The sequence below is a fragment of the Vulpes vulpes genome, chromosome 16 (assembly GCF_048418805.1).
Source record: "Vulpes vulpes isolate BD-2025 chromosome 16, VulVul3, whole genome shotgun sequence".
Taxonomy (NCBI): domain Eukaryota; kingdom Metazoa; phylum Chordata; class Mammalia; order Carnivora; family Canidae; genus Vulpes; species Vulpes vulpes.
Window position 1 is genome coordinate 46,246,411 of NC_132795.1, and position 24,576 is coordinate 46,270,986.

The 24,576-nt window shown below is 39.2% G+C and overlaps 2 pseudogenes; one reads left to right on the forward strand and one right to left on the reverse strand.

Annotated features, from left to right (window-relative positions):
- Window positions 1–13,220: 13,220 nt before the first annotated feature.
- On the forward strand, window positions 13,221–14,169 carry LOC112912398 (olfactory receptor 4Q2-like; annotated as a pseudogene).
- Window positions 14,170–20,801: 6,632 nt separating this feature from the next.
- LOC140595889 (olfactory receptor 4F6-like) lies at window positions 20,802–21,582 on the reverse strand (annotated as a pseudogene).
- Between the last annotated feature and the right edge of the window lie 2,994 nt (window positions 21,583–24,576).

Consider the following 24,576-nt stretch of genomic DNA (forward strand, 5'->3'; position numbering starts at 1 on the left):
CAGGTGTTAGCACTTGGGGAAGCTGCTCTGCCCCCTGCCTGGTGCAGGGCTCAGTGGGGGTTGTTTACCCCGTGAGGCCCCTGGAGGAACAACCCCAGTGCCTGCGGCAAGGTCTGGAGCCCTGGAGTCAGCTCCAGCAGTAACTATGGAGCTCTCGGTCTGCAGGGCCTGGAGGCTCCGGGGGCGGGGCCGCTGATCTGCTCAGCTTTTGGTGGGAGCCTCTTTGTTGTCCTGGGCCCTCCTGGCCTCTGCTTGTCCCAGGGGGAGGCCAGATCCTGGGCTGTGTCCGGGCAGCCAGTGCTCCCGGGCCTGCACTGTTGGATTCGCCCTCCCGGCCAGGCAGCCCCTTCCACCAGGCCGCCGCCCGAGCCCCCCCCCCCCCCAGCTGCTCCTGGAGCCGCGCAGCCTCCTCTGCACGGAGCCTCTTCCTCTTCCCGAGCCCCTCCCAGCTGCTCCCGGGTAAATGCGTGCACGCACTGCAGCACTTTAACGAGCTCAGTGTACTCTCCTGGGCGTGCAGGTCCTGTTAGTGTCCCAGGGAGCCTGAGGGCATCCCCGCCCTCCTGGGGTCTTGCTCTAACTCCCTGCGAGCCCCTTTCTGACCGGGAAGATTGGTGAAGGTCCTGTTTCTCCTGGATGGTGCTTTCCTGTCCTGGGGGCACTCGCCCCGGCCTCAGCCCGGCTCCTCGTGGTGCCCCTCCACTTGGCTGCCTTTTCTTTATTTCTTTTTTCCCCATCTTCCTACCTTGATAGAAGCACGAACTCTTCTCACTGTAGCATTCCACCTGTTCTCTCTTTAAATCTCAGGCCGAATTCGTAGATTTTCAGGGTGACTTGAAGGTTATCTAGGTAATTTGGTGGGGACAGGTGACTTGGGAACCCAACTCTTCTGCCATCTTCTCAAAAAGGAAATTAAGAAATCAATTTCATTTGCAATTGCATCAAAAAATACTTATGTAAAAAAAATACGGATAAATCTAACCAAGGAGGTGAAAGACTTGTACAATGAAAACTGCACAAATGATTAACGAAATTATAGACACAAATAAATGTAAATACATCCTGCTTTCATGGATTGGAAGTAATGTTAAGATATCTACACTATAACAGTGAACTACAGATTCAATGTAATATCTATGCTATGTGAATTTACCAAAGTTGCTACAACTAATCTAGAAAAAAATTTAAAAGTATGGTTAAAGAAATTGAGATATTGGTTCTAAGCTGTAGGTGAAAACACATAGAACCTACAAAACACAAAGCATTATGGAACAACAGAGTAAAATTTACAGTATCAGATATTGAGATTTAATAGAAAGCCTAACGTGATTAGGACAGTACTTTTTTTTTAAACAATTGTCACTAAATGATATTTTATTGTCAGTCATTTTTTTATTAAATGTAAATATTTATTAAGCAATAGTTGAGGTAAACCCATTTTAAGTGTTCAATTTGAAGAGTTTTTTTTAATAAATTAATTTTTATTGGTGTTCAATTTACCAGCATAGAATAACACCCAGTGCTCATCCCGTCAAGTGTCCCCCTCAGTGCGGGTCACCCATTCATTCCCCCCTCCCCACCCCCACCCCCCCGTCCTCCTCCCCTTCCACCACCCCTAGTTCATTTTCCAGAGTTAGTAGTCTTTATGTTCTGTCTCCCTTCCTGATATTTCCCACACATTTCTTCTCCCTTCCCTTATATTCCCTTTCACTATTATTTATATTCCCCAAATGAATGAGAACATACACTGTTTGTCCTTCTCCGATTGACTTACTGCACTCAGCATAATACCCTCCAGTTCCATCCACGTCGAAGCAAATGGTGGGTATTTGTCGTTTCTAATGGCTGAGGAATATTCCATTGTATACATAGACCACATCTTCTTTATCCATTCATCTTTCGATGGACACCGAGGCTCCTTCCACAGTTTGGCTATTGTGGACATTTCTGCTAGAAACATCAGGGTGCAGGTGTCCTGGCGTTTCATTGCATCTGTATCTTTGGGTAAATCCCCAACAGTGCAATTGCTGGGTCATAGGGCAGATCTATTTTTAACTCTTTGAGGAACGTCCACACAGTTTTCCAGAGTGGCTGCACCAGTTCACATTCCCACCAACAGTGTAAAAGGATTCCCTTTTCTCCGCATCCTCTCCAACATTTGTGGTTTCCTGCCTTGTTAATTTTCCCCATTCTCACTGTTGTGAGGTGGTATCTCATTGTGATTTTGATTTGTATTTCTCTGAAATACTGGTGTATTTTAGAAAACAGAAGTTCTTTAATGATGTCGTTTTTTTTAACATGGTTAAAGACATTTCTATTTTAATAAATCATCTCTCTATAAGTCATGAGAATATTCTCCTGTAAACTAGATACTTAAATATTTTGGCTTTCACATTCGGGGATAGTTTCTATTTTATTTTATTTTATTTTATTTTATTTTATTTTATTTTATTTTTTATTTTTTTAATAAATTTATTTTTTATTGGTGTTCAATTTGCCAACATATAGAATAACATCTAGTGCTCATCCCATCAAGTGCCCCCCTCAGTGCCTGTCACCCAGTCACCACCACCCCTAGTTCGTTTCCCAGAGTTAGGAGTCTCTCATGTTCTGATAGTATCTATTTTAAATTAAATTTTGTATGTGATGTGAGGTAGTTTTATTTTCTTTATGGATGCTCAATTGACCTAAAAATGTATTAAAAAGACCATTAATTTCCCATTGGATTGCAAAGGAGACTATCTGTAGATATCATGACTGTGTAAGTTTGGGCCTGCATTTCAATCTGCTGCATTAGATTTCGGTTATTTTGCTGATAAGTTGTTAAGTACTGCCCTAATGCTGAGTGAAGTAAGTCAGCACAACAGAACCCTCCCCCAGAAGACCAGCTAGACGGACAAGTTCCAGGGGAAGTCAAGGGACTTAAAGTAGACAGAATCAGAAGGTACACCCCCGTTTTTCTGTTTTATTCTTTTTCTTACCATTGGCTTTTACCCTCACACCCCACTATAAACCCCAAACACACATATTTCCATGTTACATAATTTCTGATAAAAGGTTGTGATGAAAGTTTTAAATGATTCCCTTTGTGATTTGACTGCAAGTATCTGGATCCCTAAATCCCTAGCCTTTGAAATTTCCTAAGGATGGCCAGTGCAACTAGAGGGTTCCGTGTAATTTATTTATCTTCTGGTTCGATAATGTCTAGATGTCTTTGTTTTGCTAGCATGCCAGACGTGTGACTCCAAGACCTAAGAATCTACACTTTACAGAAAGAACTGTGTAATCTGACATAAGATCCAATATACTGAAAGCCTTTTTTTCTCATATGCCTGTTATCTGTACCCACTTGTAAAATCAGCATTTCATAGTAATTATGTATTTTCAGTAATATATCACATTGCATATGTAACAGCATATCAATTATATAAATTAAGTAATGCATTTAGCAAAGGTTCTGAGAATATGTGACTAGCTAAATAATGTCTCCATTTTGGCGTTGGATAATCATTTTCTTCATTTTTTCATCTTTCTACATCTCAGCAATACACATTGATTATTTTTATAATCAGAAAAAAATTTAAGACATTAAAAATTAAATAGCAAAATACTTCTTGCAAACCAAATCCATCACTGAAAACTTGTTTTTCATAAATCTGAGTTTGATGTACACATAAACAACAACTATAACTCTCAAAAAATGTAATGGGTTATAATTAAAGGTTAGTTAATTAATTAGCTGAAATTTAGTAACTGTAAACTAATAATAACTAAGCTACAAGAAAGAAAAAATTCCAAATATCAAATTTTTCATATAAAATTTAAATAGTCCTAGGACCTGTGGACATGCATAACCACACAAGTTCACAGAAAGTTCAAGAATTTATCATAAATATAAGAGTTCCCTGTAGCAAAATTGAAGCTATCAATAAATAAAAAGAAAGTCCCAATTGTCAAAGCCAACATTTATGAAGGCTGTTGCCTTGACCTTTAATCTAGTGACTTATGGTTTTACTTTCCTGTGTATATAGATTTTTATTATTTATTAGAGAGAGAGGGCACATGTACACACACAAATGGAGGGAGAGAGAGAAGAGCAGACTCCCCACTGAATGCAAGTCTGACAAGTGTCTGGATCTCAGGGCTGTGGGACCATGACCTGAGTCGAAGGCAGACACTTAACCCTCTGAGCCACCCAGGCGCCCTATGTATATAGATTCAGTCATATTTTAAATGTACTTTGGTGTCTCTCCTTTCGTTATGTGATCATTTTCTCAGATTAATGAATCTTTTTGCAAACATCATTTTAACAAAATAGTATTTGCATTTGGGATTTTTCTTCATATTATTCATTGATATTTATAATTGTTAGAGAGTACATTTCTCCTGACATATGTAAATTTAATTGTTTAAAATGAACTGTATGGGCAGCCCGGGTGGCTTAGTGGTTTAGCGCGGCCTTCAGCCTAGGGTGTGATCCTGGAGACCTGGGACCGAGTCCCACGTCAGACCCCTTGCATGGAGCCTGCTTCTCCCTCTGCCTGTGTCTGTGCCTTTCTCTCTCTCTCTCTCTCTCTCTCTCTCTCTCTCTCAGTAAATAAAATCTTTAAAAAATAAAATTAACTTTATATAATTTATAATTAAAATTCTTTTTCAAAACTTTTATTGTTATTGAATTGCCTGAATAAAGATATTCAGTTTATAGAGAAGGCATGAATTAGAATGAGATAAGAAAATTCACCTGTATCTAAACTTTAAATTATTATGTCTCTTAATTGCTAAAAATATTTCTGTGTTGTAGAACTGTAGAATTTGAGTCAACAGCAACTAACGTGAGTCTCCACATTCCTCATAGGACTATAAACTATTTCTCATGCAGTAGCACCTTCCAGCCATCATTCATATGAATGCATAAAAAATAAAAAAACACACACTCCCTGGAATGGTAATTATTTTATCTCAGTGAAATAATTTCTTTTTATTCAGTTTGATAGGATAAAAGAGGGAGTTCACCTGAATGTTTAAATCACTGATTTATCATTCTATTTATAACTTTAAGAGCCTAATCTGTGCCCATATGTCCACAGCTAGTACTTAAAATGAGAAATGTGTTATGCACAATAATAAGCTGCACAGAAATGTATTATAAATGCGCAGATATTCAGGAAACTCAGGTAGGCATCAATGTACTAACAATAAGCTTAAATGGAATGTGATCCTTCCTCCAGCCATGTATAGAGATGGAGCTCCACAAGAGTTACGGTGATAGAGAAGGTCACAGGGCTACTATAGCAGCCTAACCATTTACACAGGGCAATTTACCATCTCAAATAAAACATCTACAGATTCTAATGCTTGTTCCATGGAATCTTAAATTGTACCTTCAAAGCTTTTTCCTAAGTGTTTTTATTTAAAAAAAAATAGTACCTCATAGACATGTAACTTAAGTTTAGAGACTAAATGTAAAAATGAAAAGAATACTGATTGATGAAAGACAGAAATGCATCAATTCAAAAATAGAGACTCTAGACCAGGTAACTTTATGTTCCAAAATATCTTGGTTACTTCATTAGAGTCTTAACGCTGTAACTTATTGAAAATATATATTCAATATCAGCTAAGGACAAAATAATTTCTTCTAGAAAATCAATAAGGATATATCCTAGAGAGAAATATTTCCTTTGAAATGGGGAGATTCTTGTGTTTTCTGTGAAATATTCACTTTCTTTTTAAAATATTTTTATTGGAGTTCGATTTGCCAACATATTTTAAAACACCAAGTGCTCATCCCATCAAAGGCCCCCCTCAGTGCCCAACATTCAGTCATCCCAAACCCCCACGCACCTCCCTTTCCACTAACCCCTGTTTGTTTCCCAGAGTTAGGAGTATTTCATATTCTGTCACCCTCACTGATATTTCCCACTCATTTTCTCTCCTTTCCCCTTTAATTCCTTTCACTATTTTTTGCATTCTCCAAATAAGTTAAACCGTATAATGATTGTTCTTCTCCGATTGACATACTTCACTCAGTATAATACCCTCCAGTTCCATTGATGTTGAAGCAAAAGGTGGCTATTTGTCGTTACTAATGTCTGAGTAATATTCCATTGTATACATAGACCACATCTTCTTTATCCATTCATCTTTCGATAGATAGCGAGGCTCCTTCCACAGGTTGGCTATTGGGGACATTGCTGCTGTAAACATTGGGGTGGAGGGGTCCTTTCACTGCATCTGTACCTTTGGGGGTAAATCCCCAGCAGTGCAATTGCTGGGTGTAGGGCAGTTCTATTTTTTAACTCTCTGAGAAACCTTCACACATTTTTCAGGGTGGCTGCACCAGTTCACATTGCCACCCACAGTACAAGAGAATTCCCTTGTCTCCACATCCTTTCCAACATTTGTTGTTTCCTGTCTTGTTAATTTTCCCCATTCTCACTCGTGTGAGGTGGTGTCTCATTGTGTTTTTTTGTTCTTTTAATTTTTTATAAATTTATTTTTTATTGGTGTTCAATTTGCTAGTTTCCAAGATCTATAAAGAACTTATTAAACTCAACAGCAAAGAAACAAACAATCCAACCATGAAATGGGCAAAAGACATGAACAGAAATCTCACAGGAAAGACATAGACATGGCCAACAAGAACATGAGAAAATGTTCCACATCACTTGCCATCAGGGAAATACAAATCAAAACCACAATGACTTATTTCACTTAGCATAATACTCTCCAGTTCCATCCACGTCGAAGCAAATGGTGGGTTTTTGTCATTTGTAATGGCTGAGCAATATTCCATTGTATACATAAACCACATCTTCTTTATCTTTTTTTTTATATTTTAAATGTTAAACGCTTTGATAGACTTTTTCTTAAAATGCCATTGGTTGATTTATTGTATCTTTTGAAACAAAAAGAAAAAGACCCTAAATTGTTTGTGAGAGTTATGAATAGCCACAGAGAGCCACGAGTATAATAATACAACTTTTGTCTGATAAGTAGTTTCTCAATTGGGTGAATTTAATCTCTTTTCTCAGATTTAGGAATAATCCATTGCTTTCCACTCCCACTGAGGTCTAGCTTCTGTGCATGGTACCTCCAGAATTACAAAATTTATGCCAACAAAGCAGTTGACAGGAGGACTATGAGTGCTATTTACTGTGTCATGTCCACGTGCATGGACTTGGTTGCCAAATTCTATTACAAGTGAACACGTAGGAAAGTTTGTGAAACTGGGAGGAGTTTCTACCCAAGACGATTGTATGCAAATTCAAGATCTGATGCTTTCTTTCATATTGACAAAAAGAAATCACACCCTCATTAAGACACATGTAGTTCTAGTATTAGATGAATTCCTATTGCTGTTATAAGCATACAAAAGCTAATCCTTCTAAAGAAGACTTAGAGAAAACTACAATTAAAAATCTATAAAATAAATGCTTACAAACATACTTGATGACTGATTAAAAAAAAAAAAAAAGAATCCAGTTGGAGCACCTGGGTGACTCAGTGGTTGAACGTCTGCCTTTTTTTTTTTAAATAAATTAATTTTTATTGGTGTTCAATTTACCAACATACAGAATGACACCCAGTGCTCATCCCGTCAAGTGCCCCCCTCAGTGCCCGTCACCATTCACCCCCAACCCCTGCCCTCCTCCCCTTCCACCACCCCTAGTTCGTTTCCCAGAGTTAGGAATCTTTATGTTCTGTCTCCCTTCCGGATATTTCCCACACATTTCTTCTCCCTTCTTTTATATTCCCTTTCACTATTATTTATATTCCCCAAATGAATGAGGAGTCCCAGGGAGCCCGAGGGCATCCCCGCCCTCCTGGGGTCCTGCTCTAACTCCCTGAGGGCCCCTTTCCGCCCGGGAAGGTTGGTGCAGCTCCTGCTCCTCCGGGTCGGGGCTCTCCTGTCCTGGGGACACTCGCCCCGGCCTCAGCCCGGCTCTTCGCGGCCCCTCCCCCTTGGAGGCCTTTTGTTTCTTTATTTCTTTTTCCCCGTCTTCCTACCTTGATAGAAGCGCGAACTCTTCTCACTGTAGCATTCCAGCTGGTCTCTCTTTACATCTCAGGCCGAATTCGTAGATTTTCAGGATGATTTGAAGGTTATCTAGGTAATTTGGTGGGGACAGGTGATTGGGGGACCCTGCTCTTCCACCATCTTGCCCCTCCTCCACATCTCCTTTATCCATTCATCTTTCGATGGACACCGAGACTCCTTCCACAGTTTGGCTATTGTGGACATTGCTGATAGAAACATCGGGGTGCAGGTGTCCCAGTGTTTCATTGCATCTGTATCTTTGGGGTAATCCTCAATAGTACAATTGCTGGGTCATAGGGCAGATCTATTTTTAACTCTTTGAGGAACCTCCACACAGTTTTCCAGAGTGGATGCACCAGTTCACATTCCCACCAACAGTGTAAGAGGGTTCCCTTTTCTCTGCATCCTCTCCAACGTTTGTGGTTTCCTGCCTTGTTAGTTTCCCCCATTCTCATAAAGAAGATGTGGTATATGTATAAATTGGAATATTACTCAGCCATTAGAATCAACAAATACCCACCATTTGCTTCAACATGGATGGAACTGGAGGGTATTATGCTGAGTGAAATAAGTCAATCAGAGAAGGACAAACGGTGTATGTTCTCATTCATTTAGGGAATATAAATAATAGTTAAAAGGAATATAAGGGAAGGGAGAAGAAATCTGTGGGAAATATCAGAAAGGGAGACAGAACATAAAGACTCCTAACTCTGGGAAACGAACTAGGGGTGGTGGAAGGGGAGGAGGGCCGGGGGTGGGGGGTGAATGGGTGACGGGCACTGAGAGGGGCACTTGACGAAATGAGCACTGGGTGTTATTCTGTATGTTGGTAAATTGAACAGCAATAAAAAATAAATTTATTTAAAAAATTTCCCCCATTCTCACTGGTGTGAGGATTGTGGTTTTGATTTGTATTTCCCTGATGGCAGGTGATGCAGAGCATTTTCTCATGTGTGTGTTGGCCATGTGTATGTCTTCCTCTGTGAGACTTCTCTTCATGTCTTTTGCCCATTTCATGATTGGATTGTTTGTTTCTTTGGTGTTGAGTTTAATAAGTTCTTTATAGATCTTGGAAACTAGCCCTTTATCTGATACGTCATTTGCAAATATCTTCTCCCATCTGTAGGTTGTCTTTAGTTTGGTTGACTGTATGCTTCTTATCTTGATGAAGTCCCAATAGTTCATTTTTGCTTTTGTTTCTCTTGCCTTCGTGAATGTATCTTGCAAGAAGTTACTGTGGCCAAGGTCAAAAAGGGTGTTGCCTGTGTTCTCCTCTAGGATTTTGAAGGAATCTTGTCTCATATTTAGATCTTTCATCCATTTTGATTTTATCTTTGTGTATGGTGAAAGAGAGTGGTCTAGGTTTTTTCTTCTGCATGTGGATGTCTAATTTCCCAGCACCATGTATTGAAGAGACTGTCTTTTTTCCAGTGGATCGTCTTTCCTGCTTTGTTGAATATTAGTTGACCATAAAGTTCAGGGTCCACTTCTGGATTCTCTCTTCTGTTCCATTGATTTATGTGTCTGTTTTTGTGCCAGTATCCCACTGTCTTAATGACCACAGCATTGTTCTACAACCTGAAATCTGGCATTTTGATGCCCCCTGCTATGGTTTTCTTTTTTAAATTTCCCCTGGCTATTTGGGGTCTTTTCTGATTCCACACAAATCTTAAAATAATTTCTTCCAACTTTCTGAAGAAAGCCCATAGTATTTTGATAGGGATTGCACTGAACGTGTAAATTGCTCTGGGTAACGTTGACATTTTCACAATATGAATTCTTCCATTGCATGGGCATGGAATATTTTTCCATCTCTTTGTATCTTCCTCAATTTCTTTCAGAAGTGTTCTGTAGTTTTTAGTCATTTCTATACACTAACAATGAGACTGAAGAAAGAGAAATTAAGGAGTCAATCCCATTTACAATTGCACCCAAAAGCATAAGATACCTGGTAAATGGTTCTACAACCTTTCATTTTCAGGCTGTAGGTGTCCTTTGGTCTCAAATGAGTCTCTTTTAGACAACAAATAGTTGGTTCTTGCTTTTTTATCCAGTGTGAAACCCTGAGTCTTTTGAATGGATTATTTAGCCCATTCATGTTCAGAGTTACTATTGAAAGATATGAATTTAGTGTGATCTTAATCCTATTCAGTCCCTGTTTTTGTGGATTATTTCTTTGGGCTTCTTTCTTTTACAAAGTCGCCCTTAATATTTCTTGCAGAGCTGCCTTGTTGGTCACATATTCTTTAAGTTTCTGCCTTTCTTGGAAGCCCTTTCTCTCTCCTTCTATTCTGAATGAGAGCCTTGTTGGAAAAAAAGCATTCTTGGCTGCATGTTCTTCTCTTTTAGGACCCTGAATATATCGTGCCAGCCCTTTCTGGTCTGCCAGGTCTCTGTGGAGAGGTCTGCTATTTAACCTAATATTTCTTCCCGTATTAACTAGGGATCTCTTGCCTCTTACTGCTTTAAGTATTTTCTCTTTATCTTTGGAATTTGCAAGTTTCACTATTAAATGTTGAGGTGTTCAATGGTTTTTATTGATTTTTTGGCAGGAACCTCTCTATCTCCTGGATCTGAATGCCTGTTTCTCTTCCCAAATTAGGGCATTCCTCATCTATGATTTATTCAAATGCACTTTCTCGTCCTCTGTCCCTTTTGGTTCACCCTGTAACCTGAATTATAGGTAGATTTTTCCTTCTGAGGCTATCATTTATTTCCCTTAACCTTTCCTCATGGTCTTTTAATTGTTTTCCCCTTTTTTCTTCAGCTGCCTTCCTTGCCATCAATTCTCTCCTATGTCACTCACTCTTTCTTATATCTCATTAACCCTCATCATTAGGACCTCCAGTTTGGATTGCATCTCATTTAATTGATTTTAATTTCAGCCAGATTTGATCTAAATTCTGCGTCATCAAGTCTTTGCATCCTTTATGTTTTTTTTTCCAGTGCCACCAGTAGCTTTATAATTGTGCTTCTGAATTGGCTTTCTGACATCAAATTGTAATCCAAATTGTGTAACTCTGTGGCAGAGAGTACTGTTTCATACATATTCTTTTGTGGTGAATTATTCCTTCCAGTCATTTTGCTCAGTGCATAGTGGCTGTATGAGTGGCCTGAGTCCAGAATATCAACCCATGACCTAAGTAAATTTCTATTCAGATGATTCTGATGATGTCAGTGACCAGAAATTTAAAACAAAGATTGGAAAAAAGTAAAACAGAAGGACCACTAATGTGAAAAACTAATTTTAAAACAAAGTAGTTAAAAAATGAAAGGCCAAGAATCTGATACAAGAGGAGAAAAAAGAAAATAGAAGAAAGCAAGTATAAAGAGGATAAATTTTTTAAAAGGAGGAGAACAAAACGAGTTGCGGGACTGGGAGATGGTGGTCATGACGAAGTTGTAGTGGAGGGAGATTGTAGTCTACCTGAGGGGTCCTAGAGAGTGATCCTCTTGGTTCTGAGTATAAGTTCTGTATGTTAGAAGATGCTCAGTCCCAAATTTATATAAACCAGAAATACCGGTAGAAGGACCCACCATTGACTAACAAAACATAAATGAGATAAAACAAGGGGGCAGTATAGGAATTAAGAGAGAATATAATCTCACAGACTGAACCAGCACGGTATGCCACTTTGTTCTGGGTGCATTGTGGTCATGTTTTAGAATGTATTATGTTCCACCATTGTAGAAGAAAATGAGGCAGAGAAAACAAAAAATACAAAACAAACAAACAAACAAAAACATATCTTGTATATCTCCCAAAATTAAGTTGAGTATGTTGAAGGGAATCCGGAAGTGGAAAATATATCTAAGACCTGTAGCTGTAGAAATATAGAAGTCAAAAAGGGAGAAAATTAAAAATGAAGAGGTGGTAAAATATTGTAGTTAAGATGGGAAAGAAGAAAAAATTGGAAATTTATAGTCTTATACAAAAACCAGTTGTATTGGAAAAAGAGAAAAAAATAGAAGGAGGGATACCCTCTAGTGCTATATACTGTAAACACCTTGATTTTCCCTGGAGCTTTCCAGCACTGCTTAGTCAAGAACTTGCTCTTCCCCTGTCCTTCCAGATGGTCTTCTGGGGGAGGGACCTGCTGTGCTGATTCCCAGGTCTGCATACCTGGGGGAGATGTCCCACCCTCTGCCAGGTGCTGGGCTCAGTAGGAGCTGTCTACCTTGTGAGTCCTCTGTTCCCTGGTGGCCCCGCCCCTCCCAGCTACAGGATGAAACAAGGAAGAACAATAACAAATGGTAGCATCCAGTTTTCCATCCCTGGATTCAGCTCTCACAGTAACTACCCACAGAGTCCCAGTCCGCCCTGTCCTAGATGCTCCCAGGTGGTGGAGGTGCACTGATGCTTAGAGACACCTAGCAGCTGTAGAGTCCTCTCTGTCCTATGCCCTTCTTGCTTCCCCCTGGGGGCTCCCAGCAGCAGGAGAGTCCGTGCTGTCCTGTGTCCTTCTGGCCTTCATCTGTCCCAGGAGGAATGCAGGATCATGGGCTGTGTCCACTGGTACACCCTGGGATCCGGGGCCTGTGCTGCTGGATTCGCACTCCCAGGGCACGTGGCTCCCCAAGGCAGCAGGGCACAGACCCCTCTGTCCGGAGCCGCCCATCTAACCGACTGGCTTCTCCCAGGTGCCCTTCCCTGTGCAGGCTGCACCTTTTTACCAAGGTCGGCCCACATTACGTGGTGCCCTTTACCCTGGGGCACACTTCCTCTGTTAATGACTCCGGGAAACTGGACTTCACTGCCCCTTCTGTGATTCTGCCCAAATTCTCTGGTAAGCACTTTTCTGTCCAGGAAGAATCTGGTGTGAATTTTTTAAATTTCCCACTTCTCTGGGGCTGGGCCTTCCTGTCCTGGAGGCTCTAGGTGTGCAGCCTTACCGTGGATCCTCGCAGGGCCACTCCCCCACTTGATTCATTTTTATTTTATTTTTTCCACCTTCCTACCTTGTTAGAAGTGAAACTCTTCTCTCTGTAGTGTCTGGCTATTCTCTCTTTAAATATCAGGTCAGATTAATAGGTGTTCAGGACAGTTTGAAAGTATCTAGGTAAGTTGGTGGGGCCAGGTAAGGTGAGGACCCCTACTCTTCCACCATCTTCTATCTCATTCACTTTCAATGTTACTAATGCCCCTTGTTTAATTTCTTTAATCAAGAAGCCAGGTCAAATGGATGAAAACCAAAGAGAGATGGTGAGAATCTTTGTCCTTCCGGTTTCTCACAGACACCACCTATCGAGGCAGGGTTATTTGTACTATTTATTTTCTTCTATGTGCCCACTTGGGTAGGCAATGTCCTCATCTTGGTCACAGTAGCCTCTGATAACTATCTGAATTCATCACCCATGTATTTCCTTCTTGGCAACCCCTCTTTCCTGGACTTACGTTATTCAACTATCCCTAAGCTTCTGGCTGATTTTCTTGATAATGAGAAGGTCATTCGCTATGGCCAATGCATTGTGCAGCTCTTCTTTCTGCATTTTGTAGGAGCAGTTGAGATGTTCCTGCTTACAGTGATGGCCTATGATCTTTATGTTGCAATTTGTTGCCCTCTGCACTATACCACTATTATGAGTGAAGGATTACGCTGTATGTTGGTAGCTGCCTCCTGGATGGGAGTGTTTGTGTAATCTACTGTCCAGAGGATCCTTGCTATACGTTTGCCTTTTTTGTGGACAAAACCAGGTGGACAACTTCTTTTGTGATGTTCCCCCATCATCAAACTTGCCTGTGCGGACACATTATTATTGAATTACTAATGGCGTCTAACAGTGGGTTAATCTCTACCAGTTCCTTTATTATACTGTTTTCTTCCTATTCCGCTAACCTGGCCAAGATTCACTCCTAGGAGGGAAGGCGAAAGGCACTCTCCTCCTGTGGCTCTCACCTCATGGTACTAACACTCTTCTTTGGACCCAGTATTTTCTTCTATGTTCTTCCCTTGTCCACATTTTCTGTGGACAAGATGGTGTCTGTACTCTACAATGTTATTACACTCATGCTGAATCCCCTCATCTACACACTTCAGAACAAAGAGGTCAAGTCAGCCATGCAGAAACTGTGGGACACGAGAGGACTTGCTTGGAAAAAAAACAGGAGACATAAACAGTTGAAGTGAGTTTTTGAGAGCAGACGATCTGAGGTTAAAATAATTACTATTTCACGAATGAGTTAGGAGATGATAGCCTAATTGGTTTTCAATCCAATCATTAAATGGGCAAAAGAGTGAGACAAGATCAGATGAAAATGAGACAAGATTCCATCAAAGTGAGACAAGATTCCATCAAATCCTAGAGAAGAACACAGGCAACACCCTTTTTGAACTCGGCCACAGTAACTTCTTGCAAGATACATCCACAAAGGCAAAAGAAACAAAAGCAAAAATGAACTATTGGGACTTCATCAAGGTAAGAAGCTTTTGCACAGCAAAGGACACAGTCAACAAAACTAAAAGACAACCTACAGAATGGGAGGAGATATTTGCAAATGACATATCAGATAAAGGGCTAGTTTCCAAGATCTATAAAGAACTTATTAAACTCAACACCAAAGAAACAAACAATCCAATCATGAAATGGGAAAAAGACATGAAGAGAAATCTCACAGAGGAAGACATGGACATGGCCAACATGCACATGAGAAAATTCTCTGCATCACTTGCCATCAGGGAAATACAAACCAAAACCACAATGAGATACCACCTCACACCAGTGAGAATGGGGAAATTTAACAAGGCAGGAAACAACAAATGTTGGAGAGGATGTGGAGAAAAGGGAACCCTCTTACACTGTTGGTGGGAATGTGAACTGTTGCAGCCATTCTGGAAAAATGTGTGGAGGTTCCTCAAAGAATTAAAAATAGACCTGCCCTACGACCCAGCAATTGCACTGTTGGGGATTTACCCCAAAGATTCAGATGCAATGAAACGCCGGGACACCTGCACCCCGATGTTTCTAGCAGCAATGTCCACAATAGCCAAACTGTGGAGGGAGCCTCGGTGTCCATCAAAAGATGAATGGATAAAGAAGATGCGGTTTATGTATGCAATGGAATAGTACTTAGCCATTAGAAACGACAAATACCCACCATTTGCTTCAACGTGGATGGAACTGGAGGGTACTACGCTGAGTGAAGTAAGTCAATCGGAGAAGGACAAACAGTGTATGTTCTCATTCATTTGGGGAATATAAAAACAGTGAAAGGGAATATAAGGGATGGGAGAAGAAAAAGACTCCTAATTAGGGGTGGTGGAAGGGGAGGAGGGCGGGGGGTGGGGGTGAATGGGTGACAGGCACTGATGGGGGCACTTGTCGGGATGAGCCCTGGGTGTTATTCTGTATGTTGGCAAATTGAACACCAATAAAAAATAAATTTATTATTAAAATAATAGTAATAATAATAATTGTTTGGTTTTCTTCCATTAAATCATAATACTATTTATGGCTGTATAATTAAAGTCATCAAAACTCCCTTCATACTAAATTATTCTACATTTGCTTCATTTTCCTCAAAGCATCTGTTTTCTGTTTTTCTATTAATTGTTTTTCCATTCTACTCATTCATCTGATCATATCTTATTCTATCCATTCTTTTCATTTAGTTTGGTGCCACACACTAGTACAAAACACCCTTTCCAAAGTCTCACCACTTTCTTCTCCACATTGTGCCTGCTTTTATTGTCTTTTCAACTTTCACATTCTAACCAGATGTCTGCAAAGACCTGAATAGGAATGTATATATGTTTCTTAAAGTCACAAAATATTTAGAGGGTTATCATTTAGATGAGGTAGAGTGAATCCAATTTATATAACTGTATTACAAACTAATGGATATACTAGCTGCCTTCACTGCTTCATCACACCACTACCATGTGGTAGTGCAATTCAGGGAGCAAGTGTCTAATATGTGGGTCCAGCTAACTCTCTTTGAATTACAAATCAAGTGAATCTTAGGCAATTCATTTAAAGTATTGCAGCCCTAATTTCCTTAGCTGTAGTATGCATAGAATCATGCCTACTTCTTAGTGCTCTGGTGAGGGCTAAAAATGTCAATACATACAAATATGTTTAGTCTGTTGCTTGACACATAACAGGACTTTGCTATTATTTATTCATTAGATTTTTCAAGGACATAAAGATACTGATGGTGGAAACTTAAACTGGCTGATTTGCTTTAATGAAACAAACAGTATGGTCTACCAAAACCACTTTAAGGAAAATTCTAGAAACTGTATAGAAATGAGCAATGACTTTTTTTCCTCATCCACTTGGGGCACGGTTTATACTATTATGACCATTATCATAAAAAATCATTGCTGCATTTTTCATACTCAGAATTATATTAAGACTAATTCATAGGCTTATGTAGTCCTTACTAAAATTTTATAATTAAAGATGGGAAAATTGAATTGACATTCAAGTTAAGAAATAACTAGACACAAAATAGAAATGGACAATAAAGCATTTTTATTTTTACAGTTATTAATTTTTAAAACATTTATTTATTTATTTATTTTGAGAGAGAGAAAGAGCGTAAGTGAGCAAAGGTAGGAGGGGTGGAGGGAGTAGGAGAGAAAATCTCAAGCAGACCCCACACTGGGCAAGGAATCTCCTGGAAGGCTTGATATCAGGACCCTGAAATCACCATGTGAGCCAAAACCAAGAGTCAGAGGTTTAACTGATTGCACTACCCAATTGCCCTGTTTTTTACTGCTTTTTAAAAAGTAAGTGAATTATAGAAGCAATTTCTGCAATAATTTGTGTGACAGAGACAGAAGCCAAGAATGTTAAACTCATTGAAGACTGAAGTTTTGTATTTATCTTTACATTCCCAAAGCTTACTTTTTAAAATGCCTAAAATAAAATAGAAACTCAATAAAAACACGATTGATAAATGAAGGAATTTTGTATATATTCTTTGATCAGTGTGGTTAAGTTTATGGAAGAGACACTTCAGACCTGTTTTCTTTTCCCATACTTGGAAAGATAACTTGGAAATTTTTCGTTAAGAACTAGGAAACACTTTGAGAGAACGAGGAAACACATTATTTATAGCAGACAAGATATGGAAGCAAGATTTCCTCCAAAAATAGATATCAGGGCAGCCCTGGTGGCTCAGTGGTTTAGTGCTGCCTTTAGTCCAGGGTGTGATCCTGAGTCCTGGGATTGAGTCCCACGTCGGGCTCTCTGCATGGAACCTGCTTCTCCCTCTGCCTATGTCTCTGCCTCTCTCTCTCTCTCTCTCTCTCTGTGCGTCATGAATAAATAAATAAAATCTTTTAACAAATGGATATCAAAACACCTAAGGATATACCACTATTAATGTCAGAGAAGTTAGATACTTCAAAATTAAACAGATAATTAAGTAATCAAGTTCACAACAAGTATAAATCATGTGATCTCATCTAAAGATATTGACTATGATATCAGGAATTCTATATTTGAATTCTTAGTACTTTAATAACAGTATCACCAAGAGAGGAATTTTTGAGGGTTAAAATTCAGCAAATGTGAGGCAATCATAATGACACAATTCAGTTAGTTTTCCCTAGAGATTGATACAGAAAGATTCTCTGTGCTGTTAGAAATTTCCACTAATCAATGTCATGTGGAAAAAGCGATACTTGGAAATTTTAAAAACTATTCAATATTTGTAGTAATAGATAAAATTAAGATAATATCAGTGTTCTAAGAAAAAATATTAAAAAACAGACATAACCATAAGTTCTATAAGATAAATGGAAATATGTATCTTCGTATAAATACAAAGCCTCCTAGAAATTCTCAAGGAAACCAACATATTAAAATATTGGACTGCTTCTGTGTATTTAAACAAGTACTCAAATTGTTTACCATACTAACAATTTTAAATTGCTTTTTTCTTATCCTTTTCAAAAGGCTGCCTTCATTTCAACATAACATGAAACTCTATGAGAAACCTATCCAATGACTCATACAGTTAAATCTCACATCCAATATCTAATGCTCTTATTCAAATAAAATATGAAATCTTAGATTTTAAACAAAAATTCTTAACCAGTAGTGGAATTATTTGGCCACATGGTAATTCTCTTATTAACTTTTTGAGGAACCTCTATCCTGTTCTCTACAGTCACTGCACCAATCTGCATTCCCATCGGCAGTGTATGAGAATCATCAACACTTCATCAACATCTTTATCTTCATCAACACTTGCTATTTCTTGCCTTTTCATATTAGTCATTCTGGCAGGTGTCAGGTGATATCTCATTGTGGTTTTGATCTGCGTTTCCTTGATGATGAGTGATCTTTAAAAATATTTTATTTATTTATTCACGAGAGAGAGAGAAAGAGAGAGGGAGAGAGAGAAAGAGAGAGAGAGGCAGAGACACAGGCAGAGGGAGAAGCAGGCTCCATGCAGTGAGCCTGAGGTGGGACTCCACCCTGGGTCTCCAGGATCATATCCTGGGCTGAAGGTGGTGCTAAACTGTTGAGCCACCAGGGCTGCCCAATGATGAGTGATTTTAAGCCTCTTTTCATGTGTCTGCTGGCCATCTGCATGTATTTTTGGAAAAAATAGACCTCTTCTAATTTTAATGGGATTATTTGGTTATTTTGGTTTTGAATTGTGTAAATTCTTTATAGATTTTGCATAGTAATCTCTTTTCACAAATATCTCCTCCCATTGAGTAGCTTGCCTTTTTGTTATATTGATAGATTCCTTCACTGTACAAACCGTTTTTGTTTTGATGTAGTCCCAATAGTTTAATTTTGCTTTTGTTTCCCTTGCCTTTGGAAAAATGGGAAATATATTCCTTTACATTCCTCTGCATAATCTTCTATCTAGAAAAATGATGTTATAATCAATGTCAAAGAAATTACTGCCTGTGTTGTCTTCTGGGATTTTTATGGTTTGTTTCATATTTAGTTCTTTAATCCATTCTGAGTTTATTTTTGCATATAGTGTGAGAAAGCAGTCCAATTTCATTCTTTTCCATGCATCTCTTCAGTTTTCCATGTCTCATTTGTTGAAGAAAGTTTTTTCCCTGTTGTATATTCTTGCCTCCTTTGTCCTAGATTAACTAAGCATAAATATGTGGGTTTATTTCTGGACATTTTGTTGTGTTCCATTGATTTAAGTACTAACTCTTTTGACTACTACAGGTTTATATCTTGAAATCTAGTATTGTGATATGTCCAGTTTTACCATTCTCTCTCATAATTGCTTGGAATATTCAGTCTTTTCAGGTTACTCAAAGAAAACAAAAACACTAATTTGAAAATATATATGCACTAGTACACTTATTTCAGCATTATTTATAGCAGACAAGATATGGAAGCAACCTAAATATGTGCATCCATAGATGAATAGGTAAAGAAAATGTGTGAGGGTGTATGTATACACACAATGGAATAGTACTCAGCCATAAAACAGAATGAAATTTTGCCATTTGTAACAACATGAATGGATCTAGAGAGTATAATGTTAAGTGAAGTAAGTCAGATAAAGACAAATACCACTCATTACAAATTGCACTCATATATGGGGTTTAAAAAACAAAGCAAAAAAAAAACCAGATTAAAAAACCAGGCTCTATAGCAGCAATGTCCACAATAGCCAAACTGTGGAAGGAGCCTCGGTGCCCATCGAAAGATGATGGATAGAGAAGCTGTGGTCTATGTATCCAATGGAATATTCCTCAGCCATCAGAAATGACAAATACCCACCATTTGCTTCAATGTGGATGGAACTGGAGGGTATTATGCTGAGTGAAGTAAGTCAATCTGAGAAGGACAAATATTATATGTTCTCATTCATTTAGGGAATATAAATAATAGTGAAAGGGAATAGAAGGGAAGGGAGAAGAAATGGGTAGGAAATATCAGAAAGGGAGACAGAACATAAAGACTCCTAACTCTGGGAAACGAACTAGGGGTGGTGGAAGGGGAGGAGGGTGGGGGATGAGGGTGAATGGTGAATGGGTGATGGGCACTGAGGGGGGCACTTGACAGGATGAGCACTGGGTGTTATTCTGTATGTTGGCAAATTGAACACCAATAAAAAATAAGTTTATATATAAAAAATATATAATATATATAATATAAAAAAAAACAGGCTCTTAAATGCAAAAAAACAAATAGGTTGGTTGCCAGAGGGAAGATGGGTGGGGGATGAGTGATATCGACAAAGGGGATTAAGAGTACACTTATCTCATAATGAGCACTGCCTAATGCACAGAATTGTAGAATTATATTTTAAACTTGAAACTAACATAACACTGTAGGTTAATGATACTCCAATAATAAAAAAATCTAACCTATGTTGACAGTATTTTTCAGTTCATAATGAAATCACTAACAATCCCTAAAATTCCATTCTCTTAACTCAACAAATATTTATCTTTGTATGTATCTATGTATGTATGTATTTATTATTGGATTTTGATTTGCCACCATACATCATAACACCCAGTGCTCATCCCGTCAAGTGCCCCCCTCAGTGCCCATCACCCAGTCACCCCGTCCCCCCCGCCCACCTCACTTTCCACCACCCCTCGTTCCTTTCCCAGAGTTAGGAGTCTCTCATGTTCTGTCACCCTCACTGGTACTTCCCACTCATTTTCTCTCCTTTCCTCTTTATTCCCTTTTACTATTTCTTATATTCCCTGTATGAATGAAACCATATAATGTTTGTCCTTCTCTGATTGACTTACTTCACTCAGCATTAATACCCTCCAGTTCCATTTATGTCCAGACAGATGGTGGGTATTCGTCATTTCTGATGGCTGAGTAATATTCCATTGTATACATAGACCACAGCTTCTTTAATGTGCACTGACAGAGTAGAAAAGGCCTTAGACAAACCACCTGAGGAACGTTTCCAGACAGTGACCAGGATGAAAACTTAGGAGATAAGCAATGAGAAGAAGGCGCCCATGGAAATGAACCTGCTGTTGGCAGTCACCACGAATTCCATCCTGTAAGGGTCTGCGCAGGCACGTTTGATGAACCAAGGAAGTTCAAAGCAAAAGCTGTCTATCTCATTAGGACCACAAAAAGTCAAGTGGACAACAAAAGCTAACTGGGCCACTGAATGAATGAGGCCAACAGCCCAAGCACCAGACAGAAGCAAAATTCACATCTGCGGGCTCATGATAGTCAGATAGTGGAGAGGCTTACATATGGCCACATAGCGATCCAAGACTATGGCAATGAGCAGCACCATCTCAGATCCACCCAGGACATGAAATACAAATAAATGGATGACACATCCCTGGAAGGATATGGTTTTGTGCCCTGAGTGCAGGTCATGAATCTTCTTAGGAATCATTAAGGTGGAAAGACACAAGTCAATGAATGAGAGATTTGCTAAAAGGAAGTGCATAGTGGAATGTAAGGGTAAACATCACTCTAAACACAACAAGGAGGTTTCCCAGGATAACTGTTACATAAAACGTTGGAGAAAAGGCAAGGAGAAAATTCAGTGCTGGTCTATAGGTAGAAAGTGCCAAGGATATAAACCAAAACACATCAGAATAATTTGATTCATACATTGGCTTTGCCTGGTGAAAACCTAAAATACCAAAACCATAATAATAAATCAAGAATTTAAAAATTATCATTTAAAAACACAGATTTGAGCTTTCCTTAACTCTGGCATTAAGAAGAAATATCCAGTAACAGCCATAAGATGTTTTTAAAAAATATAATGCATTGACTTATCCATTCAGCTAATATACTTAATGAGTACAACTAATATTCCTAATGAATATCTACCATTTGCCTAGAGCTATGTCAAGTTCTGAGGTAAAACAGTGATCCTGACTTCAGGAGGTTTACAGGCTGAGGGTGGAACTAGACATTAAATAGCTTTAAATACAAATAGAACTCTGGTAATTAATTTAAAGAAATGAACTGTGGTGAATGTGTTTCTTAGGCAGAACCATAAAACTGCAAGAGTCACTTCCTTCGTCAAGATCATCTGGGTCCTCCTAATGGATGAAGGAGGCAATACGAGGAGATACAATGATTGGACATATATTTATTTCTGTGAAAGTCTCCCTAATCTTTTCATCTTCAAACTGCATCTGAGATCAAGGAGAAAGAGAGAGAAATGAAAAAATATATATTTCCCCATGTATAGGAATGGAATTTTACTTCCAATGGAAATCTTTAAATTTGGAGGCTCCCCTTTGAGAATTTAACATTTAGAAATTACTTACATTGATGAATTCTTTATACAAAATCATTTGATTTAAAAGCTGTTTAAATATTGACATGAAAGAAAAACACTCCTGAGACCAGATAATGATTATACAGTGACTATAGGAGATATAGCTCTCTAAATATTGCCCTTCTGAAATCTGGGCTTTCTGGATTTCAGCGTGGTTTGAATAGCTAAGTGGCAAAACCAAGCTTGCCATTTTGTTTTTCAAAGTTTTTAAGGCAGTTAACGATATCTCACAGAGAATTGAAAGAGGAAAGAGCTGATCCCTTCATGACGGCAGGGAGAGAAGAAATGTTTAGGATGCCTCAACTTCACAGCACCTTCTTAGTGATAGACTCATCTGTCCATAAACAACACATTTTATGAGATCACAAATTTTGAATCAATATGTCCTAGTCACATTTTTTCTGAGACTATATCCTGGTCCATTAATAGAGACTTCTCACATAAGCAAATCCTTCTAACCGACCCTTAAAGCAGCTACCCCTGCAGATGGATGATGCCAACAAATATCCAGTGGTTTTTCAGTCATGATTGTGAATTAGAATTATCTGAAACATCTTGGTGTAAAAAGCACATTTCTGGGATTTGGGCCCAGAATACTAATTCAGCAGGGCAATGATGGACCCAGATTATTTGCATTTATAAAGCATTGCAGGTGATTTTAACGTGGGCGGTCTTCAAATTACACTTAGGAAAACAAAGTATTTTGGATTTTACCTTATTTCAAAACAGGAAAATGAGTTTCATAAAAGGCTTCCTCAAAATTCAAAGAAGTTCCTCCACTTAAAATCTATAGCTGTACTGCCTGTACACTGACTGACAAATTCCCTACAAAACCCCACAATTTGGGGAAAATTGGTGACTTTGGTAACTCAAGTTTCACTAACAAATCAGGCAGGCATACTCCTTCAATCTAGACAACTAGAGATTTCTGCACCTAAGGTGAAATAGTGCAAGGGTCCACATCCATTTTCATGAATCCGACCAAAGCAAGATGGAGTGGTGAGAAGAGACTGCAGATAAGAGTCATGGATGCTTCTAAACAGTCAGAAATGCCTGTGGGATCTAGCATCTACTCCAGCATTTACTACAGGACTGGTTCTGTGCTGAACATGCTGTGCGTGTGTGTGTGTATAATAACAGGACAAAATACAGAATCCTCAGAAATCAAAGAAAAACTGATGTAAGAAAGGAACTTTTTCCTAACCAACAAGACTGGATTGTTTCCCTCTCCTGCACTCAGATATCATGTTTATCACTATCACAGATCTCACATGACAGCATATTTTGTGACCATTCCCTTGCTTTTATTCCACTCAACTAAGAATGTGTTCTTAAATACTCTATGTTTGCTCCTAGTTCTGCTGATGTAGTCTGAACTATAGCAGGTGTTTGACATTTATTACTTGAATAATAAATGTATAAATGGTACTAGACATTTCTTGATATAAAATGGCTATGTCTTAAGGTCTACAAAGTCAATTACGTCAATAAAACTAAGGAAATTAATCCAAAACAGATGGAAAAGAGATAATTTAAAAGGAAATCTATTTTTTTCACATTACAGGCACTGTGGAACCACTGCAGAATCTGAAGTAGCTATGATGTGGTTTCCTCCCAAAAGAATGCCGCCTCAATTGAAATAGAAGACACTGAAAGACTAGGCCCTTCTCTGAGTTTTGTTCAATGAACTCTCTGGAAGCCCTCGAATTTGGCATTTTAATTAGGACTACCTGTAAGAGTACTAATCACCCCTCACTGAGGCAACAACGACAACTTATAACTTATTTTCCCCATCATTTTTGGGACCAGGCTGACCACAGCTGCTGTCTGAGCCACATAACTACAAAATCACCGCCACATCCCTGACAGGTGGCTGTCCAAGGTTGGGACGAAGGCCAGGTGTACCACCGACCTATTCTCAATCTGTAAGTACTGGGAAATATCTCCACAACACACGCCCCACTACACAGCTGGAGGAGAGAAGATGCCACCAGAAGCCTGTCCAGAGGACACTCCTTCAGTCGGCCCATTAAGTGGGGCCCTTCAAGCACATGTCCTGTAGGCACAGCACACAAGGAGAGGCACAACCTCTCCCAAGGAGGTCCGAAACTAGGACGCCATCCGGATCTTCTCCGTGACCTGGCGCCACCTACCTGTTGGAGATCCAGAGTCCCCATCAAGTGGCTCGTGACATCTTCGGAGTCCTCAATGGGAAGCAGGTGGTCCCCTGGCGGAGTCCCCACCGGCCAGCCCCCCTGAGCCTATGGGAAGTCCTCGGTGCCCTTTGAGGGGTCCATGCACACCTGAGGTCCCA